General features: G+C 32.4%; 1 pseudogene; it reads left to right on the forward strand.

The window, feature by feature from the left end:
• Positions 1-778: 778 nt before the first annotated feature.
• LOC122492470 lies at positions 779-871 on the forward strand (annotated as a pseudogene).
• Positions 872-6,607: the final 5,736 nt, after the last annotated feature.

Below are 6,607 nucleotides of genomic sequence, written 5' to 3' on the forward strand. Positions count from 1 at the left end.
AGAGCTCACACAAACTGTAAATAATTTGTGTAAAAAGACCTTATAATAATGGAAACATTGGGTAGAGTCTTAACAGATGTGTGACACTTCAGCAGTTGGGATTACATTATTCCCAGAGATAAAAATCTATGTAAGACCTCTCCAAACAAAACTTAATGTTGTGTTTTAATGGATAAAATTACCACAAGCTACTTATGAATGCATCAGAACAAAATCTAACATTCTTTAAAGGAGTTCAATAAAATCCAGAAACAAACAACATAAAATTAAAAATTGTCCAACATTTAATAAAACATTATCAAGCATGTAAATAAGCAGGAAGATATAAACCAAAGCAGGAGAAAAATCAAGTAGTAGAACCAGACCCTCATAATAATGGAGATGATGAAATTTATAGACAAGGTTGTTAAGATAGCTATTATAAATATCATGAACATGATCTATAATCGAAATGTCAATATGAACACATAAAGAAGAGAGATGGAAGATATTATAAAGACCCAAATGGAACTTGTAGACTTGACATGCAATATCTTAAGTGAAAAGCACACAGGATGCAATTAAAAGCAGATTAGGCATGGAAGAGAAAAATATCAGTGAGCATAAAGATATATGAGTAGAAACTATTCAAAATGAAGCACAGAGAGAAATAAGACTGAAAAGTAAAAATGACCACTGTTTGGTGTGTTATTGAAAAATGTCAATTGTCTGCATGTATAATTGGAGACCCTGAAGTAACAAGGGAGGGCAGAAAGAATATTTAAAGAAATAATGGCCAGTGTTCACTTTGGCAGCACATATACTAAAACTGGAATGATACAGAGAAGATTAGCATGGCCCATGCACAAAGAAATAATGGCCAAATCATTTTAAAATAGATAAAAAATAAATTTACAGATTCAAGAAGTTCAACAAACCCAACAGTGAAGAAGAAGAGGGGAAAAAAAGGCTAAAACCTGTCTGACAAATGATTAAAATGCCAATGATAAAAAATATTAAAAGAAAGAGAAGCAAAAAGACACACTATATATGGAAGAACTAAATAAGAATCTCAAGAGCAGGTTACATCAAACTAAAAAGGTTCTGTACAGCAAAATAAATGATCAACAAAATAAAAATGCAACCTACCTAACGGCAGAAAATGTTTGCAAATCATATAATTGATAAAGGGTTAATATACAAAATACATAAAGAACTCACAGAACTCAATAGCAAAGTCATCATCATTCATCTGATTAAGAAATAAGCAGAGGACCTGAACAGACATTTTTCCAAAGAAGACATACAGATGGCCAACAGATACTTGAAAAGATATTCAACATCACTCATCGTCAGAAAAATGCAAATCAAATGATATTTCATCTCACATCTGTTATAATGGTTATTATCAAAAAAACAAGAAATAAAAAGTGTGGGTGAGGATGTGGAGAAAAGGGAACACTTGTACACTGTTGATAGGGGTGTAAATTCGTGCAGTCACTATGGAAAACAGCATGGAGGGTTCTCAAAATATTAAAAATAGAACTATCATATGATCCTGCAATTCCACGTATGGGTATTTACCCTAAAGAAACAAAAACACTAACTCAAAAATATATATTCACTCCTGTGTTCATTGCAACATTTATAATAGCCAAGATATGGAAACAACCTAAGTATCCAGAGGCTGTGCAAACTAGCAGATAATGAACAATGTCTGTAAAGTACTGAAAGACACAAAGAAAAGATATAGATATGTCAACTGAAAATTCTATTCCTATCTAAATTATCTTACAAAGAGAAGCAAAATCAACTTTTTCATATTTAGAAGAATAGAGTAAAAACTTAAAATTTAAAGGAAGTTCTTCACATAGAAAAAAGGTGATACCAGAGAGAAAGTTGGGTCTACACAAAGAAAACAATAATCTCAGAGATTAAAAATATGCAAGTGTATATAAAATAACTTTTTCTCATTTTTAATCTATTTAAAGTATAATTAACTGTTTAAGTAAATAATGTCTATCCAGAATTTAATTGTATGCAACCATGGCAGAAATGATGGGAATAGGGAAAATAAGGTTTAGTACTTTCAGGTCCTTATGCCATATGTAAACCAACACAGCAATATTTGAAGATAAATATTGATAAATTAAACGTGTATGTTATCAATTCTAGATCAACCATCAAAAAAGATGAATAAAACAAAGAAGTATAGTTAATAAACCTGTAGGGGACATAAACAAAAGTACAATAATGATTCAATTAATTCAAAAGAAGTAGAAAAAGTTGAAAAATATTAAAGAATACATGGGACAAATAGAAATAATAACAAGATATCTATAATTATCATATATAATAGAAAAATAAAGCCCATATATACATTTCCTGTAAGAAACCCTCTTTGGCTCAGTTATTCTGGTCCAAATCTTGAGATGTGGAGGAGTACTCAAGAGTATTAATGAATGGATTCAGTGGCTCAATTTGTTCTCAAGAGCTGTTTTATGGAATAATTTTTGGATCTCATTATGTTCAAACTTTTTATTAATGATTTGGGTGAAGATATAAAAAACAATCCAAAAGAAAAATGTGTGGTGACACAATGCCAAGCTGCTTACCTAAAGCCAGTAGGCTACCATCAAATATCTTTGGGTCTGCATTACAAAAACTAATATGTGCTGAATGTAACATGGTATCTTGCAACAAATCTTGCACCAGAAAAAAGGAGTTTAGTGGAAAATGGTGACATCTGAATAAAACCTGTAGTTTAGTTAATAGTGTTATATCAATATTAATTTCTTAGTTTTGATAAATGAATCATGGTTATAGAAGATGTCAACATGAAAAAAGTTAGTGCAGGGCATATGAGAACTCTGTACTATATTACAACTCTGTAAGTCTAACATTATTTCAGTCTAAAATTATTTAAGTCTAAAAGTCTTAAAATTATTTAGGTCGAAAAATTATTTCAAAATAAAAAGTTAAAAAAGTTAATATGTATCAATAAAGTACAATGACACAAAAAACATTTAGGAGAAGAGTTATTATACAGAGGTAAATTCTCCTTGGAAAAGAAGCAAGTAAATGGATAAATTGGTGAAGATAATTGAATACTTACTATGTTCTGGGGGTTTACATGGATTATCATATTATATTTTCATAATAACCATTACAGTTGACATATTACTTTCATCATTTTACAGGGGAAGTTCAGTCAATTGCTCAGAGCCAGTAAATTGCAAATCTGGGATATAAAACTAAGTTTGTATAACTCAAAAGGCCAGGACTTTTCCACAATGCTAGAGTAGCCTCTAGTGTTAACAATTTAACTCTCTTGTACATGAAGCTTAAAGCTATATTTTCACTTTATATTAATTTTAAGATGGATGTTTAAGAAGTAGTGTGTATTAGGAGAATAATCAGAATTATAAGGAAGTCAAGAAAAAATAAGTCTTAGTCCCAAATTTTTTTAAAAAGTAGATATATGAATACATGATAACTATTATCAATAACAAGTTTTTATTTATTCAGAAGGAATCCATACAGACTTTACAGAGAGGGTGCATATTTCACTTTAAGGGAAAATATGCTTCAGCATTAGATTGTTTAATAATAAAATAAGCTTTTTTTTGAAGTCTTGCTAGTGGTGTTATTTAAGTAGCAGCAAGATGTCTTCTCCAGAGGAGGTCTATCATTCTAAAAAGAAATAATTTCTCCAAAGACATAATGATATGAAATACACTGAATGTTTGGGAAATAGAAAATACTATCAGATAGCAGGATCACATGTCCTGGTAACAATGGAAATTGCTCAGGAATTTTGTTGTTACAATGAAAGACTGAGAAATATATTGACATTCTAATTAAATCTTATTATTATGAATTGCAGTCCTATTAGACCCACTAAGTAGTCATTAAGTAGTCACTAAATAGTAAATCAAAACAATTCTAGCCAGTGACAAATTTGAAAACTTGGATAGTTAAAAAATCAAAATTAAGGGCTAATAGCAGCAAATCCCCTTGCAAAAGAAAAAAGGATGAAAAAAATATATAATTAAAATTAAGCACTTATACTAAAGTATTACACTTGATATATTTTACGCCATTAATGAATTCTGTTTAAAAAGAGTAAAAATCAAGTCACAAATCTGGGAGAAATACATGCATTTACTAAAACAATTCTACCCCACAATTCTGTTTTTATTCTATTTCACTTCTGGCCCAGAGTTATACTGTGATTCATTGGTTGAGCCAAAATGGGTGCCAAATAAAAACATTTTCTTAGGAAAACCACCCAAACTACAGGAAAACAACACTATTTAGTTCCTTTATTTTCAGTACTTCATTCCTTTAGCTTAGGACTCTGATCTCTCATGCTATCAAGGGAGACCATCTTCTAAACATTTATCATAATTGTCCTTTAGTATAAATGAAGGCTCTAAAGGAAAGTTTTGATAAAGGAGGCTGGCAAGAAAGTTGATGCCACTGAATGGCTGAGTGGAAATTTATGGATGGAAAGGATGGACATGGGACAAAAGAAGAGACCTGAAGAACACACATATAAATCGCCTTAAGTATTGGCCTTGAATATCTCATTTATTACTTTTCAATTATCTGTCTGACATCTGAAATTACAAGCATGTGTGCTAACGTTATTCTTAAGGAAAATGTAAATATTGTAGTCCCTAATTAGTCCCTAATTCTTCTATGGGGAACACCTTCTATAGGGTGTTCATGTATCACACACTAATTTCATAAAAGATAAATTTGGTAATTAGAAGTTATCTTTTTTATGAGGTACTTTTTAAACAAAGGTTAATTCTTAACTAGTTTCATTTATAATTAAACTGAAAATGTCACAATTTCCTTCTAAAATAAGTACACATATTCAAGTAATCACAGTAGTTGACTGAGATTAATAGAGATCAAGTTGTGGTCTTTATTATACCTGTGATGGTTAATTTTATGTCTCCATTTAGCTAGGCTATGATGTTTAGATATTTGGTCAAACATCAGTCTACATGCTTCTGTGAAGGTGTTCTGTTAATGTGATAAACATTTGTATTAGTACACTTTGAGTAAAGCCAAATTTTCCATAATGTGTGTTGGTCTCAAGCATTCACTTGAAGGTCATAAGAAAAGAATACTGAGGGGCTAGGGGAGATGAACAAAATGGGTGAAGGGGAATGGGAGACACACACTTTCAGTTATGGAATGAATAAGTAGCTGGAATAAAAGGTGCAGCATAAGGAATATTGTCAATGGTATTGCATTAGCATTGTATGGTGACAGATGGTAGCTGCATTTGTGGTATAGCCTGTGTGTATACACTTGTCGAATCTTTACATTATATACCTCAAACTAATGTAACATTGTGTGTCAACTATACTCAAATTAACTTTTTTAATGTTTATTTATTTTTGAGAGAGAGAGACAGAGCATGAGCAGGGGAGGGGGAGAAAAAGACTGAGATACAGAATCTGAAGCAGGCTCCAAGCTCCGAGCTGTCAGCATAGAGCCTGATGCGGGGCTCGATCTCAGGAACAGTGAGATCATGACCTGAACCAAAGTCAGATACTTAACCATAACCAACTGAGCTACCCAGACACCCCAACTATACTCAAAAAAAGAAAAGTAAAAAAGACTGAAGTTACCCCAAGAAGAAGGAATTCTGCCTTTATGCTTCCTTTGAACTTGATATTGCCACATCAAATTCTCCCTGAATCTCCAGTCTGCTAGCCTGCCCTGCAGATTTTGGAATTGCCAGTCCCTACAATTGCACAATCAAATTCCTTAAAATCTCTATTTCAGTAGATGATAGATAGATGATAGATAGATGGATAGATAGATAGATATAGATATGGATCTCTATAGCAGAATAAACTATTTGTACTCTTAGACTCTATTTCTTCTATTTAACAGAAAAAATAACTCCTTCCAGAGTTTTAATTTTCAACTACAAATAAATAGAGGGACAAAAATAAATGCACCCCACTATCTTTCAGATATAAAACACATACACACAACATACACACACTGAATACAGTGTTAGGGTAAATACATGTCTCGGCATGACTCTTATGCAATAGGAAAACTTTAAAAGTATGTATTTTATAATTCTTTTAATTAATTAATTTATTTATTCTGAGAAAGAAAGCACAAGTGGGGGAGGGGAAGAGAGAGAAGGAGAAAGGGAATCTCACGCAGGCTCCACACTGTCAGCGCAGAGCCCCATGAGGGGCATGAACTCACAAGCCATGAGATCAAGATCTGAGCTGAAGTCAAGAGCTAGCCTCTTAACCAACTGAGATATCCAGGTGCCCCAATTTTATAAACTTTCTTAATGTTTATTTATTTTTGAGAGAGAGAGAGAGAGAAAGAGAGAGGGGAGAGGTGCAGAGAGAGAGAGGAAGACACAGAATCTGAAGCAGGCTCCAGGCTCTGAGCTGTCAGTACAGAACCTGGGCTCAAACCCACCAACCGTGAGATCATGACCTGAGTCGAAGTTGGACGCTTAACCAACCGAGCCACCCAGATGCCCCAAAAGTATGTATTATTTTAAATGTACTTATTTAAATAAAAATAAGTCAAGCAAATAACAAAAATGTAAATTTCTAGATAGATGCCTAAA

This window comes from Prionailurus bengalensis, chromosome C2 (genome assembly GCF_016509475.1).
Source record: "Prionailurus bengalensis isolate Pbe53 chromosome C2, Fcat_Pben_1.1_paternal_pri, whole genome shotgun sequence".
NCBI classification, from domain to species: Eukaryota; Metazoa; Chordata; class Mammalia; order Carnivora; family Felidae; genus Prionailurus; species Prionailurus bengalensis.